This window comes from Nycticebus coucang, chromosome 13 (genome assembly GCF_027406575.1).
Source record: "Nycticebus coucang isolate mNycCou1 chromosome 13, mNycCou1.pri, whole genome shotgun sequence".
In the NCBI taxonomy this organism is placed as follows: domain Eukaryota; kingdom Metazoa; phylum Chordata; class Mammalia; order Primates; family Lorisidae; genus Nycticebus; species Nycticebus coucang.
In genome coordinates, this window is record NC_069792.1 from 47,307,512 (window position 1) to 47,328,322 (window position 20,811).

At 47.4% G+C, this 20,811-nt stretch overlaps 1 pseudogene; it reads left to right on the forward strand.

Annotated features, from left to right (window-relative positions):
- The window catches only part of LOC128563832 (telomeric repeat-binding factor 1-like), a 59,200-nt pseudogene that overhangs the window by 16,315 nt on the left and 22,074 nt on the right, over positions 1–20,811 (forward strand).

Genomic DNA, 20,811 nt, shown 5'->3' on the forward strand with positions numbered 1-20,811 from the left:
TGCCTTTCTCCAGGAGTTGGTTTTCATTCCCATCCTGCACATTTCATGGGGTGGACTGCCCCTTCCCTGTATGTCAAACCCTCCCAGGAAATCTACGATGTGGAGGATGGAGCCAGGGAATGTCCTCCCAGGGCAGTCTCTGACTTCCACATATTATGTTTCCCCAGAGAGAGGCCCCCAGTTGTCCACCTTCCCCTTTTTGTTATGTTGAGCACATTTCCATGCAAGGCACAGCCAATGCCCGGGAGAGAGGCCCCCTACCCATGACTCCCCCCTCCTTGGGCTCCCTTGCTCCGTGTCATCCAGGGTCACCGGCCAGGGGACCTGCACAGAAAAGCACTTGCACCCACATCATGATGTGGGTTGTGATGTAAGGGGTGGGGGGAGCTGAAGCTGGGCCTTCTGTCCCAGCACTCCCTCATGACAAGTAGGAACATACAAAGTCTCCTGGCACACAGAGTGTTTGGAGCCACATGGGAGCTGCCTGAGTGTGGAGGGTCCAATTTTAACTCCTCCCGTGGGCAGCACCTGAGGGAGGGGCTGAGTCTGGCTCAGCCAGACGCTCGGGCAGCTCAGCAGTCAGGCAGCTCTGCAGCATCTGCCTGGGGAGCAGGGACTGGAGGCTGATGTCAGGCCTGATACCCCAGCTCACAGGGCTGCCTGGGAGCAGTTTTTCTGAGTGCTGAGTTCTCAGGGCTCCATCCAGGAATGTCTCCACCCAGCCTTAGGATTCTGGGCCCCAGTGTTTCAGCCCCAGGCTCACTCACAGCCAGAATATTGTTTGTCCACTGGTGCAGCCGGATTAGGTCATTGAGGAAGATCACAAGATAGGGAATGATGCCCTGTGTCATTGGGGTGGGAATGGTGATGAGCACCCACCTGCAGGTGGCCTTCCCAGTTCTGTTGCTCAGAATCTCACCACCCCTGACTCCTAGACCCCTACTAAAGATCTCTGCTTGGAGCAGCCATAGACCTTCAGCTCCTCCTTCAATTCTATCCGTCTCCTTCCCCAGCTGCACCCATGGTCACCTACAGCCCTGAGATGTTAACAGGTCACAATGTCTTGTGGTCCCTGACGCCACCCTTCCCAAAGGGCATGTGGAGCCCACTCTTGCAGGCCTCTGTCCTGGTCCCTCTGCTGAGGGCCTTTGAGGCACAAGCTATAGGAAGGAGGGCCTAGGAGGAGGCCCTTGCTATCCTGATGGAGAGACTCCAGCTGGGAGGGAGGCCCTGCCCTCTCTCCCAGCGCCCCTCCCCACCCACACCAGTGGAGGCTCACCTTCTTTCTCCGCTGTCTCATCTGGGCTCTCTGGGGGTTTTTTTCCATGCTGGCCAGCTTGGAGATGCCCCGCTGCCAGGGTCAGGACAAGGTCAGTGAGACTATCTTGCCCTCACTCAGCTACTCCCAGGACGCTGACCTCGCACTGTGGACACCTGGCCACAGTCAGCTGGTGAGCTGCCACAGTCACTCAGTGAGCTCTGGTTCTAGACCCAGCCCTGTGTCCTACACCCACTTGCTGTGTCACTTGGGGCATGCACCTCAGCCCCTCATTTGTCTGGAGACACTGCCCCAGCTTCCCACACCACACACCAGCAATAGAGGCCTGGATTTCTGAAGGATTTCTGGCTGGTTTCGGGAAAGAAAGCAGTGCACCACCACTGCCGCCACCATGACGTTTCCCCATCGCCTGGTGGAAGCTCCATAACCAGAGAGACCAGTGCAGTAGCCAGAGCCCTGCTAATTATCCAGCTCATCCCTGATGAGCAGCCAGCAAAGCCCTACGGCCAGAGCCCCTGCCTGCAACCACCTGCCCCCGGACAGACCCTTCTCTGTTCTGAACAGGACTGGAGACTGGTAATTTTCAGGTAGACGTTGAGTGAGAAAATTAACCAAAAACACCTGGTCCGGTACCGTTTCCAAATTCACCTCTTCCTGCCCCCATCTCCAGTCCCCCTTTACCTTTAGCAGCTTTCCCCGGCTCATGCCAAAATCCTGTGCACATAGTTTTTCATACTCCCTGGAGCTTTCCCTTTGCAGAGGGGAAAGGAAGTTGGATAAATCAGGGAGTAACAGGGAGGAGGGTGAGTTCACATTCCTTTAACTGGGAATGCAAAGGATCCAAAGTGGCAGGATTTGTGTTTCCTCTGGGTTCCTGATTCCCGGGGGCTCTACAGGACCGGGGTGGGCGCTGACCTGCTGTTCATCTGGCCCAGCCCAATGTCAACTGGACAGCTCAGTTTCTCAGTTTACATGTGCTGTGCACTAGAGATGGGAATATCTCCAAAGTGGCAAAAACCCGTGCCCCACAGTTAAGAAAACTTGGTGCTGAGTTAGACATTCAGTGCTAACACCCCAGTGGACTGAGAGACCCTGCCAGGCCGCCCATTCCGGTCTCCGGAGGCGCTGGGCTCCCCTCCCCTCCCAGTGCAGTGAGGGAGCATGGCAGACCTGGGAGAGGTGCTGAGTGCAACTCAGGAGACAGACGGCCACCCACCTGGATAATGCCTTCCAGGTTCCTTGCAGCGTAAGGATGGGCGCAGTCTTCAGGGCTTGGACTATGCCATGCAAAGATGAGTAGTTTCTTAACTTGTTACACTCCTGGGGAGGGAAGAGGATGCACCGTGAGGTGGGGGGTTGCAGCTCCACTGCCCCAGCTGTGTGCCCTGTGCTGACCTTTCCTCTTTGGGGACGCAGAGGCCCAGGAAGCCACAGGAGAGCAGTTGTGCCCCACTGAGTTTCACGCTCTGGGAGGACAATTACAGTTCAACCCAAGGTAGGTGTTCAGGTGGAAAGGGCACACCAACACTGGGCATGGAAGTCAAGGTCAGTGTGCCCCTGACAGGAAGGAAGGGCTGGGGGCTGTTCAGGGGCTTGGACTCTGTTCAGCAAATTTGACATCTGACAGAGGAGATAACGAGTGTCCTAGGACCTCCCATGCTTTTCCGGGGCCACCTGGATCCAGAGCCCCAGCACCCTGGCCCTGTCCCGGGCCCTCCCACGGCTTACCCTGGCCACCTCAATCCAAAGCTCCAGCACCCTGGCCCTGTCCTGGTCCTTCATGTTGCGGGTCCCCAAGGATGTCGTTATTACAAAGTACACTACACTATCAAAGTGAAGGAGGGCAGCGTAGACTGGGGGTGCCGCCTGCTTCAGGTACATCCACTTCCACTCAGTTCAAATGGACCCCAGGCACTCCCAGGGCAGCACCTTCGTGAATTGCTCCTGGGAAGGAAGAAAGATCCACATGGGCACGGCCCAGGACAGCTCTGAGTCTAAAGTCACCCCTTGACTCAGGCAGGTGACCAGACTCTGAGCTTTGGTATGGGCTCTCCCAGAGTAGTCGGAGCCCCAGGTTTCATTCCCCTTTCACGGATGGCATGAAACACATAGAGCCGGGCAAGGACAGAACAGCATGTTGTGTTTCCCCCAGGCCGGCCTCACGGACCCCACACTCCGCAAGATGGCTCAGCCCGACCCTTCCTGAGGCCACCTGTGTGCCAGGCCTTCTTTCTGTGGAGACGCACGTTGCTTGTGGCAGCCACCTCCAGGGTCTCAGTGTGGGTGTCTGGTCTGATATGGAGTCTGTGTCAGATGTGTAGTAATTTCTGAGGCTGGTGAGGCCTCCTGGGTGGGGGGCTTAGCAGCTGAAGGGAGCGTGCTCAGTGGGCTATTTCTGCATCTTGTGTGCCAGGCCCCCACCCTGTGCTCTGTCCCCTCCCATGGGATGTGCCCAGCAGATGTGTGTAGCTGCCACAGATACAGGGACAGTATCTACAGAAAGAAACTCAAACAGCTGGCCTGGCTCATAAGACGTGCAGCAGGGTGGGACAAGATCGTTGGCCTCTGCTCAGGGAATGGGGTTTGAACAGCTGCTCACCACATCCAGCAGCGTTAGCTGTTCAGCCACATGTTTTGCTGTGTATGCCAGGATGGGAGATGGCCCTGCCCTGTGCAGCATTTTTTCAGGCACAGTCTGCGGATGGCTGAGGCCTAGAATTGCCTTTGGTTGTGCCTTTCCAGTTGTCACTGGCTTTCCAGATGGCTCTGTCCAAGTTGGTGGTGCTGCCCTTGACCCTGGCCCTGGAGCCGGCTCTATAGACCTTGGCAGATCCAGGGATGCAGACGCCCCTGGCTCCAGAGCAGGCCTCTGCTCGCCCAGATCTGCCGGCAGCGCTGGTTCTATGGCCAGCACTGGGAATGCCTGTTGTTCTGGAGAGTGAGCAGGAGATGGAAAATGAGATGAAGTCAGCTGCATCTGTCACTCCCTACTGGGTTATCCAAACACCCCACTACCTCCCCATGACAAAGAGAATTTCAGCCCCAAACTCTACCTTTCTGAAGTTGGTAAACTGTGGCCATCCCACCCTCTGGGTTTGTGCCAATGGGCCCAAGTTGGTACAGCCAGGCAAGGGCAATGGTGGCTAGATGCCCCAGGTGTGATGTGGACGCGGTGACCTGTATGTCAGCCACCTCAAACCTGAGCCCTGGGACGTTCACATACTGGTCGAAGACCACGGGACATCCTTGTGGCCAGGAGATGTAGATGGAAGAGGTTGTTCTGGGGATGACAATGGGAAGCTGAGTCAGAGGCCTGGCTTTTCCTCCGACACCCTTCCCAGGACATTCCTGTGTATTTATGTGTCCCTGGGCCTGCTCCTCGTCTAGAGGACAGGCTGAACTCCCCAGCTGTCTCTCCTGCCCTGGCAGGGACAGAACTGGTCATGGATCAGAATTGGACACACTATTGTGGGCCTCGCCCTCCCACTGCCATTGTCACCCCAGGTCAACCGCAAGGACCTCTGCACCCCTGGGCCCTCAGGGCTGTGACTGGAGGCGGGACGGTCAGCAGGGTACTCATCATCACACCAGTCTGGGCTCATGGTGCTGTGGTCGGGGAGGGGTTGTGGGCTGGAGGAGACAGGCAGAGCTGGGAATGTACTGTGCTGAGGATGGGCCCCTCAGGGGCAGCTCTGAGCCCCGCTTCTCCTCTCTACAGGGACCTGCCACCCCCCCACAGTTCTAACCGAGTCATTTCTTCCCCGATATCCCCTGACCTTAGCCCTCTCATGAGCATCCTCAAGTGGCTGAGAACCAGGCTCTGTTTTGTCTCCCCAGCCACAGTCCATAGAGCCCCATACTCTGAGTGGAAATGGAGTTCTTTTCTTGGACCACAAAGCATGCCTTTTGAGTTACTCGTGGGGTTCGTGATGGAAAAATCCCAGAATCTGGGATCTTTCTCTGTGCATAGAAGATGCTTGGTGGTCCTCCAGGAGGAGGAGTTTACCTCCTCGTGTCTGCTCTGACTTCCTGCCTCCCTGCACAGAACTGCATCCCGAAGACTGTCACCTTCTTTGGTCATTAAATTAAGTTTCTAGAACATGCCTGCACAAGCAGCTGGTTACTGAATGACTCCGCCAGAACCTTGGCAGATATCTAAGTGGTTCTCGGGACTGTTTCCCCACCCCAGGAAACCCCTGTTCTCTCAAGGACAGGGAGAAGGTGGAAGGAAACTCAAACCTCTGTGAGTGGGACCAGGTTTGCTCTCTCTGTGCTTTTCCCACAAAGGGACACAGACGTATGGGCTACTGAGGTGTGAGGCAGAGGGCGCCTTCTGTGAGGAGACAGACGGTAAATGTGAACAGCCACAGCAGCCTCTGACACCTCTCCAGAGAGCCAGCAGGGAGGAACCCACCTGCCACCTCTTATTCTATTTATTTTCCACCAAAACCTCATAAAGGTCATCCTCTGACCACTCCACTTTTCAGAGGAGTGAAGCGAGGCTCAGGGGAACTGAATGACACCCACAGACCTAGTTGGCAGGTGGTGATAGCACTGTGCCTTGGCCACTCACCTCCTGACCAGTTTCTCTAGGAAGCATGCCATGGTGTTGATGTCATGGTAGGAGCCCTGGCAGGTCATGGAGCAGATGGTTTGTGCCGAAAGGACTGGCACCAGGGAGCTCACCAGCATGTCCCAGGTGGCTGGCTGGGAGGTCCTTATCACTTGCAGCTCCGTAAAGCAGACGGCCGACTCATTTCCATACTAGCGGGGACAAAGAGGGACACACAGTGAACCTGACCCTCCAGAGAATGGGGTCTGATACTCAATGCACGAAGCTCCTGCCCTTCAGAGACTTGGGCCTATATATGTCATGGGTGTCCCCAATTCTACACTTATGACGTAAAATGTGACGAGCACGAAAAGCTGCATGAAACCCCTGATACCCTGCAGGCTGCTTCAGGGGGCTTGTTAGGCAGAAAAAGAATGCCCCTGCTCAGACACCCTGTATGAAGTGCACAGTGCCCGTGAGTCCCCAAATGACCCTCACTGTGCAAATGAGAAAATTCAGGCTCTGGGATGTCACCTGGCTGTCACCTGCACATGGGTCAGAGCTGTGGCCCTCCCAGGGAGGGCTGCATGAATTTTCCTCTAAGCTTGCAGCAGCTCAGCCTGCTCTCACTCAGGGAGAGGGTCTTGGCCCAGCCTGTTTCCCCCCTCTCTGTGGAGACCATGCACAGGGCCATGCGTCCTAGAACAGGATTCTCCACTGAGAACCACACAAGTGTCTGTCTTTGTTACTTTAAAAGAAGTCTTGAGAGACAGCCTGAGCAACTCTCGGCTTGGCATAGGGGTAAATGCAGTGAGACCCCAGGGTGGAAGAAAGCTTGTTACAAGTCCACAGGGCTGAGGAGGTGACTCAATGGTGAGACATCTCAACTAGGTATGCAGAAATGTATAGGTAAGACTGAAATATGACTCCCAGGTGTCAGTTGCAAAACTGGAAATGGAAGCCATGATGTGATTGCATTTCCTACCAAACCTACATTGGAAAACACTTAAAACAATATTAAAACCAGGGAGGCTGGCTACAGAGCAGCAGCGACATTCAAAGACCACTGTTAACCAGTCCGTGCCCGAGGAAGTCTGGAGGTTATACGGAACAGATGCCAAGCACCCACTTCCTGGGAGCCCACCTGAGCACATGTCATGGGCCGAAATTCATAACTTCATGTCTGATGTCCCCAGAACATGACGGCATTAGGACAAAAGGTCCTTGTAGTTACATGTCCCTAATAACATATGACTGGTGTTCTTATAAGAAGAGGTGTTAAGGACACAGACTGGCATGACAGAGGACCTCTCTGTGAATGCGGAGCTGAAACGTTGCCACAGAAGCCGAGGAGAGAGGCCTCTGAGAGACCTCCCCAGCCGGCAGCATCACGTGGGATTTCCAGCCTCCAGAACTGAGAGGAAGTCAATTTCTATTGAAGGAGCCTTTCGGCCTTGGGGCTAAGTTCTGCCAGCTCCCCGAACTGTCCCAGCCACTTGGTACACAGCAGGTTCCCTGCAGCATGGCTGACTGAGAAATAGGACTGTGTCCAGTCAGGCTCCACGGTCATTGAAATGCTGGGCAGAAGTGGGAAACGGCCTCCCTGAGGGAAAATGGCCAAGACCGGAGGGCAGAGCACCTGCCTGGTGGGGCTACAAGGATCTGTTCCCGAGATGCCCCTTTGCAGACAAGAGCAGGCAGAAGCATTGTCTCCTTCTGTGTGTGACCCCTCCCATTTTGTTTAGACCCCCTGGTTTAGTGTTGGCTGTTAGTGTTGGAGAGGCCTGGCTGGGAAGGGAACTGCCTGCCTATTCCGGGAGACCCCCTGGGCCATATTAAAGCTGTGAGAGCAGCAACCACATGGGGAACTATCCCTGGACTAGTGTAAAGTGAAAACTACAGGAAGCATTTTCTCTGACATCCCCACAACTACGTGAGTAGTGAATGTGCCTCTTACCAAGTTGCCACTGGGGAGACACAAGGCCGGAATATTTAGGGAGTAAATTGTGGGTCACTCAAGGGATAAAACTGCCAAGGACAGAGCCCGGGGCATCCCTCTTTGGGTCTGTGGAGACCCCTTTGTGCTCATTCTCACCCCAGTCTGGCGCTGGCCACGGTCGGTGGCCTGGTGCACCAGTTCTTTATCCAAAACCGAGATTGTGCAGACTCCTCCAGCAGCTCCTCATGGATTACCTCCAGGGAGCTCTGGAAAGAGAGGCCCCGACGTCGGGCCGAGAGCCTTCGATGGCAGCCAGGTGCTCTCCTCAGGGGAACCACCAATCGAGACTCATCTCTATTCTAGCATGAACAAAGAGAGACACACAGTTAGTGACCCTGACCCTCCAGAGAATGGGCTCTGATTCTCAATGCAGGCAGCTCCAGCCCTTCAGAGACTCGTGCCCTTAGAAGTCATGGTGTCCACGATTCTACGCTTTTCACCTAAAACGTGATGGGCCCAAAGAGGTGTATGACACCACTGACACCTTCCAGGCTGCTTCAGGGAGGTTGTTAGGCAGAACAACAATGCCCTGCTCACACACCATGGATGAGGAGCACTGCGCACTGAGTCCCCAAATGGCCCTCCCTGTGCAAATGAGAAAACTCAGGCTGTGGGATGTCACCTGGCTGTCACCAGCATGTGGGACATGGCTGCGGCCCTCCCAGGGAGGCCTCCATGAATTTCCCCCTAAGCTCAAAGAGACTCAGCCTGCTCTCACTTGGGGAGAGGGTCTTGGGCCAGCCTGTTTTCTCCCTCTCTGTAGAGACCATGCCCAGGACCAGACATCCCAGGAGAAAGCTGTCTACTGAGAACAGTGCCGGTGTCTGTCTTTGTTACATTGAATGGATTCCTGAGAAACAGCCTCAGCAACTCTGGGCCTGGCATAGAGGCAAATGCTATGAGACCCCAGAATAGAAGAAAGCTTGTTACAGGGCCACAGGGCTGAGCAAGTGACTCAGGGGATAGAAATCCCAAATAGGTATGAAGACACTGAAATGTGACTCTCAAGTGTCAATCACAAAACTGGAAATGACAGCAATGATGTGATTGCATTTCCCACCAAACCTACATTGGAAAACACTTAAAACAATATTAACACCAGGGAGGCTGGCTACAGAGCAGCAGTGACATTCAAAGACCACTGCTAACCGGTCCCTGCCACAGGAAGTCTGGAAGTTATACTGAACGCAGCCAATACAACTCTCCAATGTAAACTGTTGGCAACGCAGCCAATACAACTCTCCAATGTAAACTGTTGGCAAGCCCAACTGTTGGGCTCCCATTCCTGGGAGCCCACCTGAGCACATGTCATGGGCCGAAATTCAGACCCTCATATCTGATGCCCTCAGAATGTGACTACATTAGGACAAAAGGTCCTTGTAGTTACATGTCCCTAATAACATATGTCTGGTATCCTTATAAGAGGAGGTGCTAAGGACACAGACAGGCATTACAGAGGACCTCTCTGTCAATGTGGAGATGAAACGTGGCCACAGAAGCCAAGGAGAGAGGCCTCTGAGAGACCTCCCCAGCCGGCAGCGTCAAGTGGGACTTCCAGCCTCCCGAACTGAGAGGAAGTCAATTTCTATTGAAGGAGCCCTTCGGCCTTGGGGCTAAGTTCTGCCAGCTCCCCGAACTGTGCCAGCCACTTGGTACACAGCAGGTTCCCTGCAGCATGGCTGACTGAGAAATAGGACTGTGTCCAGTCAGGCTCCACCAGCATTGAAAGGCTGGGCAGCAGCGGGAAATGGCCTCCCTGAGGGAAAATGGCCAAGAGCAGAGGGCAGAGCACCTGCCCGCTGGAGCTACAAGGATCTATTCTAGAGATGGCACGTTGCAGACAAGAGCAGGCAGCAGCTTTGTTTCCTTCTGTGTGTGACCCCCCCCAGTTTGTTTAGCCACCCTGGTGTAGAGTGGCTGTTAGTGTTGGAGAGGCCTGGCCGGGAAGGGAACTGCCTGCCATCTCCGGGAGATCCCTGGGCTGGATTAAAGCTGTGAGAGCAGCAGCCACATTGGGAGCTATCCCTGGACTAGTATAAAGTAAAAACTACAGGAAGCATTTTCTCTGTTATCCCCACAAGTATGTGAGCAGTTTTGATGCATCATACCAAGTTGCCCTGGGGACACATGAAGGCTGGATTCTTTAGAGAGGGGATTTTGGATCACTCAAGTAGGAAAACTGCCGAGGATAGAGCCTGGGGCATCCCTCTTTGGTTCTGTGGGGAACCCCTCTGTGCCCATTCTCACCCCAGTCTCACGTCCAGGCGCTGGACGTAGTCGGTGGACTGGTGCACCTGTTCTTCATCTGAAATCAGAGATTGTGTGGAGTCCTCCACGGGCTCCTCACGGAGGTCCTGCATGCCCATGCACCTCTGTAAACAGAAGGCCCCATGCCAGGGCGAAAGGCATAAATGCCTGCCTGGCGCTCTCCACAGGGGAAACCCCCTGGGAAATTCTGCTCCCTAGAACACACACAGTGGGGCGTCTGAACAGACCTCCCACCAGGGAAGAAGACAGATGACAGCTGGATGTCTAGGGAAGACATCTCAGTAGACAAACTTGTCCTTGACACTCACCTTTCTCTCCCAACAGCCAGGACCTGGAGTTCTGGGGTATCAACCTCACAGCCCCACCAGGATTCCCATTGGTGACACCCTGCTCCTGTTCACTAGGGGTCCCCTTGTCTCTTCCTTCCCCAAACATAGTGATATGAGGCGGGGACCTTCCCAGATGGGCTCACAGGTGAGACCGTGCCTGCAAGAGACTACATGGGGCTGCCCTGTGTTACCTTCAGATGCCCCCTGCCAGGTGTCCGCAGGCAACGGGAGTAGAGGGAGCGCCAACATCGTCCAAGTCGGATAAGGTACCCACTTGGGGCGTTCCGGACGTCAGAGTCCCGAGCAGCTGAGATGCAACAGGAGAACATCTTGCTCTCTTGAGCGTCTTCCACCAAATGAGCCAGACACAGGTCTGTGTCTAGAATGTGGGTGCCTGGCTACCAAGGGTTCTAAGTTCTGTTGGGGTCTGTCACCAAGGAAGTGAAGTCACTTTTCCAAGATTCTACATTTGGCCCTCACCCTCTTCACTATGTCTACTCCTCACCTGTACACTTATACAAACACAGCCCCCTCAGTGCACGGTCCCCCACCCTGTGGAGACAGGGCTGGCTCTCAATCTCCCTTCCTGACCTTGAAGGTCACCCTAGAGAAGTCCTGTGTGTTTTTCCATTCTGTCCGCCAGTTGAGTACGTGCACAGTGGGGATCGTGCTATCCTCTATATCCTAGGGAATTCATCAAGTGTACTTGAAAACAACATAGAAAGCTCACAGTGTCTTGTCACCTCTCGATAACACACAGACTTGTGGGTGGAAGAATCACAAGAAGGGGTGGAGACAGAACACTGAATGGTACCAGTTGATGAGGTTATTCAAAAAGCCCACCAGATATTTGAAACAGCTACAAGTTTACCATGTTCTGGTATTAAAGCGATATGAATTCCTTGGGGGAAAAAATAAACACATCTGCTCTAATCCCTGAGAGCACTCTGAGGCAGGGGAATGCAACTGCACAGGTGTGAGTCTCCACCTTCCCTAGACTGTCATTGTCTGGGTTTCATATAATTGTGATTCCCCGTCACTTCAAAGCAGGGATAGTAGAAGTGTAAGTCAATCACTTTACAAATAACCCAGGGACATGGAGAGAACAAGATCGTCTTCTAACCATCTCTCTAACTGCAGAGCATTCTAGAGAGAAACTGAGAAGCAGATTGTAAAGGGAGAGTATACAAATCTGGAGCCCAACAATATGTACATGTATTATAGTGTACATGCAGAAATTGTCCCATTGGAAAATACACATGTATTTCAAGTGAACCAATGAACAGTATAAAAGATTTAATCAATTCTGATAGACATTCTACGTATTCACTCTATTAAACAATGAAGCAAGATAGACTTTTAGGATATTTAACTGCAGAACTTAGGAAAAAGGTCCATAAGAAAAATTTCCATATTTAATGAGAATGTCTCCAATTCAAAAATGGTCATGTGTAGGATAAACAAGGAAGGTGTTTTGATGTAGCCTTGATGTAATGATTGGTTGAAATTATGATGATGAAGAAAATCCCTCAAAGAAAATAAGAATACACCTTTCATGATACCACTGATAGCAGATTATCCGCTCTAATAAGTTTTAGATTTCTCTCTTAATTCCTTCTTGTTTTATTTGTTTTCTTTTGACCAGATCACAAAGTAAAAAGTGTCTTAAAGGGACCAGAAAATACATGAGAAAGTAGTGAAACTTGCTATATACCATTTCAAGTTTTCTACTATAATTTTTATTAAAGTTAATTTTTAAAATATGTAATGATCTTACAAAAGAAATGATTTCTTTTTTCGTGACAGAGTCTCACTATGTTGCCCAGTAGAGTGCCATGGCATCACAGCTCACAGCGGTCTCTAACATTTGGGCTTAAGCGATTCTCTTGTCTCAGCCTCCCAAGCAGCTGGGACTTCAGGGGCCTGCCACAGTGCCCAGCCCAGCGATTTTTTTGGTGGAGTTGTCATTGTTATTTTGCAGGCCTGGGCTGGATTCAAACCTACCAGACCTGGTGTATGTAGCCGCGGCGTAGCTGCTGAGCTACAGGTGCCAAGCAACAAAATAAATTATTCTACAAAAGCAAACAAACAAAAAGCAATATGAATGTATTAAAAATAGAAACTCCTAAAATTTTACTTTAGGGAACTAGATCTTGTTGAGTCGGCAAATTGTTATTATTTGGTTTCATATGTTTAAAATATGTCAGTATTTATTTATTTATTCATTCGTTCATGTCTTAGACAGGATCACACTCTATCACCCTGGGTAGAAGGTTGTAGTGTTATAGGTCACAGCAACCTTAAACTGGGGCTTACGCTATCCTCCTACCTCAGCCTCCCTAGTAGCTGAGATTACAGGCGCATGCCAGGACACCAGGCTAATTCTTCTTTTTTTGTTTTTTGTTTTTTTATTTTTATTTTATTTTTTATTGTTAAATCATAGCTGTGTACATTAGTGTAATCGCTTGTACCCATTAATTTTTCTATTTTTAGTAGAGATGGGGTCTTGATCCTTCTCAGGCTGTTTTCCAACTCATGAGATCAAGCAATCCACCGACCTCAGCTTCCCGGAGTGCTGAGATTACAGGTGAGCCACTGCACCCAGCAGAAGTATCTAAACATTTAAATCACTTTTCTCAATCTGAGCTAAAGAAAGATGCTGTGAGAAAGCTGAAAGCACGTGGGAACTTTGCAGCATGACCTGCTCACTAATGGTCAAGTAGAAACGAGCAGGAATCAGGAGCCTGGAGTTGGCCACACGAGCCTTCCTTGAACAGTTTTCTTACCAGAACTAATAAAATAAATGTGTATTAGCACAATTAGGGTTCTTTTTCTTTTTATTTCTTTTTATTTTATTTATTTATTTATTTATTTTTTAATTGTTAAATCATAGCTGTATACATCAGTGCAGTCAAGGGGTACAATGTGCTGGTTTCATATACAATCTGAAATATTCTCATCAAACTGTTGAACGTAGCCTTCATGGCATTTTCTTAGACAATTAGGGTTCTGTACACACACATGTATGTTCATGTGGTGGGAAACCTGTGGCCTTCTTGATCCTTGTATGCAACCTTTTAAATGAATCCAAATGTTACAGAGCCAATCCTTTTCATAAAGAGATGTATTCTCTGGCAGTGCCTGTGGCTCAAAGGAGTAGGGCACCGGCCCCATGTACCGGAGGTGGTGGTTCAAACCCGGCCCCGGCCAAAAACTGCAAAATACAACAACAACAAAAAATGAGATTTATTCTGTGAAATTTGGATTTGGTCAAGGGACCATACTTGGGGTTCTGAAGGGCCGTATTGGCCTGACGCCAGTTTCCCCATCTTTCAAATCTGGATGGTACCGCATGCTGCACGCCTAGGCTGTCTGACATGGCCTAATGATTTTGGACTACAAATCTGTACAGTACGTTTTGAACATAACAGGCAATCGTGACAGTAAGTATTTGTGTGTCTGAACATGTCTAAACTTTGAAAAGGTATACTGAAAGTACAGTATAAAAGATGGTTTTCAATGGTATCCCTGCACAGGACACTCACCATGAAGGAAGCTTACAAAATTAGAAGTAAGTCTCTGGGTAAGTCAGAGAGTTAAGGGGTGAGTACATGTGAAGGGTTAGGGGATTACCATATACTGTTGTAGACTTTATAAATACTGTACACTTAGCTACACTATATTTATATTAAAAATTATTCTTTCTTCAGTAATAAATTAACCTTACCTTCCTGTATTTTTTTACTTTGTACATCTTTGAATCTTGTGAATATTCTTACCTTTTTGTAATAAAAGTTTACATAGCCCAACTGTCCAAAAGTTTTTTCTTTCTTTATATCCTAATTCTATAAGCTTTTTCTATTTTTACGATTTTCTTCATCTATTGTACATAATGCAATGGTACATTTTAAAACCATGAAGTGCGGAGCATAAATGTCTTACCATGAAAAACAAGCAAGTCAGGTGCTGGTTACGTTAACAAGTGTGATGTGAGCTTTGCAACCTGTATATCTGTTTAGGACAATGTACCCTATAAATGCATTAATATACACAGTCATGATTTCATAGAATTAAAAATGAAAGTCATTTTGATTAAAAAAATTGAAGAAAGTAATCAATGGCAAAGTGATTTGCCAAAGTTCCAACAGAACGTGGCTAATAGAGGCAGCATTTAAAACTTAAAAAAGGATTTTCTTTTGACCTTTAAAGCTTTTTGTGACTGGATGCAGGGGCTCATGCTTGTAATTCTAACACTCTGGGAGGCTGAAGCTGGTGGATCCCTTGAGCTCAGGAGTTCAAGAGCAGCCTAAGCAAAAGTGAGACTCCATTGCTACTAAAAATAGAAAAAACTAGCCAGGCATTGTAGCAGGCGCCTGTAGTCCCAGCTACTTGGGAAGCTGAGGCGAGAAGATCCCTAGAGCTCGAGAGTTTGAAGTTTGAGGTTGCTGTGAGCTAGGACTCCAAAGCACTCAATCCCAAGGTGAATGAGTGAGACTCGGGCTCGAAACAATAACAACAATTTTCTTCTGTTAAATACTCAGATGCAGGCACACACATTAGCCTAGTGCTACACAGGGTCAGGATCATTGCTACCACTTTTTCAGCACCACATGTACCACTGGAAGGTCTTCAGGGAAAACAACTTACACGCAGACATCTCCTACAATAACAGCGCCTTTTTCTGAAATACCACCTCAAAAAATTATTGAAGGGACCGGGGATAGAGCTGGGGGGAAGGGTCTGTAAAAGGAGGAGGAGGCCAGTTCATTGATTGGGAACACTTTATTAGCAGAGACAGGAGAGAGAAAGGGTAGAGTGGAGTGAGCCCAGGATCCAGCTGGGCTCTCGCACAGTCTCAGGAGACTTTATTATCCCGTATCAGTAGGGCTCAATGCAGCAGAGGGTTCAGGGGAGTCATTTCTTCTACAGAGACACTAATTTTTGTACTCCAGGAAAATCTAGGAGTTGTTCCCTTAATTGGCCACTGGAGTCAATGAAGGTGTAAGAATGTAGGTTACTGCTCAGGAAGATGCCTGACTGGTAGCAAACCTCGGCAGAGGCTCCTGACCAGAGGAAGGAAAAGTGGACAGAATCGGATACTATGAAGCCAGCGGTGGAGACCTGAGCCAAGAAAGAAGTTCAGCAAGCGCACTCTGTAGTAGGCTGTGGCTGTATTAGACTTCCAGGAACACGCCAGTCTCAAGAGAACTGATGTGTTCAGATCATCCGTGTAGGGCTGTGATTTGTCATTTAAACTTTTAGCTGTGTTCTGAGGTAACCACAAATTACATTCAACCAAACTTGGGTCCACCGAGTGGGAAAAGGGGTGGGGAAGAGAATAATCTTGTTTCTCTTAGGAATTTTTTATTTGGATAGTGCTTTTTCTTTGTTCCATATTAAGTCCTTTTTTGCTTTGACTTGAAATGAATTCTTTGACAGAGCATATTGCTTGGTTAAGTAACCTGAAGTATGCATTAGAATTGTGAACTGTCTTGTGAATTTGCCAATCCTGAGAGTAGAACCAAATAGTCTTTGATGTAAAGGGCAGTGGATGCCAGAGGCTCTACTTCAGATGCGGCTAAAGCCTCCTCTAATCAGGTTGTGATTAGTAAACTATAGAGGGAAAGTGTGGTTTCTGCTCAGGCTAAGGGATTCACTGACCTGTCCTTATAAATTCAAAGCAACATAAGCAAAACCTCAGCTATAACCCATGTAAGTTAAAGGGATCGTGCATGATCTTTGATAAGAATTCCATATATACTGTGTCCAATTGTTTTTGTTTGTTTGTTTGTTTGTTCGTATTTCTCCTACAAGCATGATGTGCCCATATTTTTAAGCTATTGGACATTATATACGTGCAGCGATCGTCCCAGCTAGCTCTGTTAATCAACCTATCGGTGAGTCTTTATGTTGTTCATTTGGAGTCAAGGTGAAAGGTGATACAGCACTTCATTTTTGATAATTACAGCTTAAGCTGCCTAATAGTTGTAGTCCTAAAAAGGGACTTGAAGCTACCAGGATTATAGAGAAAAATTTCTTTCCACCTAATGAGTTAGTCTGGCAGTTTCCTAGTTTTCAAAGACTTGGAAGACAAATAACTTCAGAAGAAATAACTTCATTCAGAGTGGTTATGTGACTATTTGATGCAGTCTGGGCTGCTTCTCTATGATAAATCCTTTTGCCAAATGCAGGAGTTGCAGACTTGGTACTTGTAAGAGTGAAACAAATGGGTGAGTAAAACTATCTTGATGGGGCATTTTCCCATGGGAGTTCCATCTTGATGAAAAGTGTCAGGGCAGGAATTGGACTTCTGAGAGGGTTACAGTATCTCCTGACAGGGTCTGTCAACCTGTTAGTATTTGGGCTATAATGTTGGCATTATTTGAGGTGGCAGACAAGATGCCTTCCTTCCGGTGTATTTGGGTGAGTAACTGAGCCAGCCAAGGGGAGGTTGGATGATTAAACAAGAAATGGGATTCTTGGTTAAACTGAAGATTTCATTTGGGAACCAAAAGCATTAGCCGATAATCCCTTGGACCTTGAACCACATGTTTGCCCTGAAAAGTATGCATTTCTTTGCAGCAAAATTTTTTTGAGGGTTATATTATTGAGGAATGAACTGAGAGGAATATATAGTGGTGTTACCTGATGGCATACTGTACTACAAACATGGAGACCTGCAGCAGACTTAAATTCCAACTCTTGGTATAACTTTTTAAAAGATTGTAAAAATATCAAACTGTACGTGAATCAGGTTTTAATGTACTGGGTGATAGGTGGGTGGGGCTGTCCATTGTAGCATTTCTTTCTTTGAATTGTCAGGCATGATTTGAGAGTGCAAGAACTCTGTAACATTAACAAATTCAATAAAAAATAAATATATGGAAACAAAAAAAGTTCAGCAAGCTGTAAGTCCAAGGAAGAACATTCAAGAAAACAAATTACAGATACAAAGCCTACTGACTGGAGTACAGGAGACCCCTCCCAGAGTGCTAGAATTACAGGCATGAGCCACCATGCCTGGCATTATTTTTATTTTTTTAAGTATTTTTCATGTGGCATTGGTTAAATCCAAAGATATAGAACCCATGGATACATGCATCAAAAAAAACAGCTAACTATACATTAAAAAAAAAAAAATGAACATTTAACGAATATTTAAAAAATCTAGTGTGTGTCTTACACTTGTAGAGCATCCAAATTTAAACTACCCACCTTTCAAAGGCTCAGGAGCCACATGTGATTACTGTCCATTCCTGACTATTTTTAGAGATGGGTTCTCAAATTTAGGCTGGTCTCCAACTCCTGAACTCAGTCCACCCACCTTGGCCTCACTGAGTGCTAGGATTACAGGTGTGAGTCATCAGGCCCAGCCCTAATTTTTTTCTGTTTTTTGAAGCAGTGGGGTCTTGCTGTGTTGTCCAGGCTGGTCTTGAAATCCTGGTCTGAAGGGATCCTCCTACCTCAGCATCTCAAAATGCTAAGATTACAGGTGTGAGCCACTGCACCCAGACTAGGTAGGAATTTTTTTTTTTTTTTTTTTTTTTTTGAGACAGAGTCTCACTTTGTGGTCCTTGGTAGAGTGCTGTGGCATCACAGCTCCCAGCAACCTCCAACTCCTGGGCTTAGGTGATTCTCTTGCCTTAACCTCCTGAGTAGCTGGGACTACAGGTGCTCACCATAACACCTGGCAATTTTTTTGTTGCAGTTGTTTAGCTGGATTGGGCTGGGTTTGAACCCGCCACCCTCCATGCATGTGGCTGGCACCATAACCACTGTGCTATGGGCACTGAGCCTAATTCTTTGATTTTTTTTTTTTTTTTTTAGAGACAGGGTCATGCTATTGCCCAGGTTGGTCTTTTTTTGAGACAGTCTCACTCACCCAGGCTAGAGTGTGGTGTTGTCTGCCTAGCTCACAGCAACCTCCTCAAATAAACTGCATTTAGAGTACCAATCATCCATGAGCATTTATTTGAGCTCCAAGTGATAGGGGGATCTTTGGGCTTCACTTTCTCAAATGCCTGTGGCTTTGTTGATGTACCAGTCACCAAGGGCTTTAGTTTCTCTCCAGTTGAGCTAGCACATAGCAGAACTGTGAAATGTTCTTTGGAAAGTCTTCTGCTTTTGCATTTGTCACCCTTCACAGCAAGGCTCTTGTCAGTCATGGCCTTGAAAAAGAGTCCCTATTTGTCAGCACTAAAGAGGTCATCATCTTTGAAGCCTCTGGTGAAGTCCAGGAACTTTTTGATGAACTCTACCACAACTTTTACTGGAACTTCATTAGACTCACGGCACAAGATTTTCTGGGTGAGCAGTTGCAGTTTAAATTCAACCACTTGGTGTTGGACATCTGCCACCCCAAATTCCTGTGTGAATTTTTTTAGCATCTTAGATCATCAGCCTGGAGTTTGGGGGTTAACTGCTATCATTTGTTTAAACCAGCTTGATGTGGCTTCATTGACTTCATCAAGGGAAGTTCTCTTCCTTTTCTTCTGTAGGTCTTTGCTTTCCTTACCATATCTCTCCAAGTACTCATGTTAATGTTTTGGATGTTGCTAACTGTGGTCTTGCTAACACCAAAATGTTCTCGGTTTTTGCGTGGCTGCTGCTTTCCAGAAAATGTAGAAGAACAATTTTTCCCTTCAATGTCAGTTCTTTGAGTTCTTTGGGCAATTGTGTCTCAATTAACTGTAAATTTTTTCAGTAATTGTAGGATGTGCCTACAATTCAGACTAGTCTTTCATGTTGAAAAAGTCTTCTGTAGTACATGATAAACAATAGGATGTTAGGCCTTATCTAACCTATGGTAATAATAAAACATGAAAAAAGAACTTATACATGTACTAAAGAAAAAATAAGACAACAAAGGGGCAAAGCCTACACTTTCCATCCCTTTGTATAGAGTGGACTCAACAGGATTGTGTGTCATAGTCTAAGTGGTCAAGACACAACTTACAGAGGTGGTCAGTATATAGAGGTTAGTCTTCCATTGAGTTATGTGGTGCATGTCTGGTCTATGAAAATTAGGTCTGCTTAAGGGGATGGTCAAGAATGGAGGTTCTCCTGTCTTTGTAAGATTGATTTATGTTGTTGCTTATAATTCTCATTGTTTCATTGTATATGAATATACTATTTATCTATTCTGTTGTTTATAGACACATGAGTGTTTTCAGTTTTGAGTTGTAACTTTTTTTTTTAAAGATACAGTTTTACTCAGAAGAAATAACATCTCTTTACATGTCTTTTGTAGAACAAATGTATGCATTTCTGTTTGTTATATACTTAGGAATAGAATTTTTGAGTCATTTTTGTGCATACGCAGTTTTAGTAGATTCTCCCAGTTTTCCAAAGTAGTTACGTCAGTACCTTTAGAGTGTGGGAGAGTTCCAGTGGCTTCCTAGACCTTCTGTCTGGTTTTCCGCGTAGTACTATCACATTGGGTTTTAATTTCAATTTTCCTAGTGACTAGTAATGTTAAGCTCCTTTTGATATGTTAGTAGATAGAAGTTGGGAATGACTACCTTAATCTAATAAGGGACTGGGCCTAATTGAGTGTAGGTTCCAATTTTGGTAAGACTTTGTCTCTGATTTGACCCTGTTCCTGGGGTATAACTATGGAGAAATTTCAGGTGGTAGCCTGTATTGGATTTGCTGCCCCTGTATTTTCTCTTTAGCACTGTAAGATTACTGGAAACCCCATTCTGCTTGTACCTCAAAGAAGAAAAAAATTTATGGCCAGTACATATGTTAAATGGTCAAGAGAAAGTGCTTAACCTTGCCTAGTATTAATCATCAGAGCTATACCAAGTTTATATATATATAGGATGGATATAAAGTTCATGTGCAATTTGAAGTTATAACTATTTTAAATTGCGTATGAAACTTATGTGTACTCTGCATATACATATGTGTGTATGTATACACACACATATATATGTATATTTTAAATGGACTGTAGTAGACAAGGACCAAGCAGTAATATTGAAACACCATTTTCCATCCCTCAGATTGGCATCAGTTAAAATGTCTTAGAATACAAACAGTTCGCTCAAAAAGTCAAATGGTTAGATTGCCTACTATGACTTCCTCTCAGGAGTACAAATTGGGGCTAAATTTTGAAGAGAATTTTAGGATCTGTAAGCATGCATTCTATTCAGCAATCCTACTTCTAATAATCACTTTCACTATGCACTTTGAAATCCATGAAGCTTCAAAGAGAAAAACAGAAAACCTAGGCCTCACTGAGACAATGGATCTGTCATCGAATTCTGTAGCTTTTATTGTGCAGCCAGCACTGAAACAACTATTGTCCAAGAAAAACTTGGGGTTTTTTGGGGGTTTTGGTGGGAGTTCCTTGTTTGTTTGTTTTTGAGACAGTCTCACT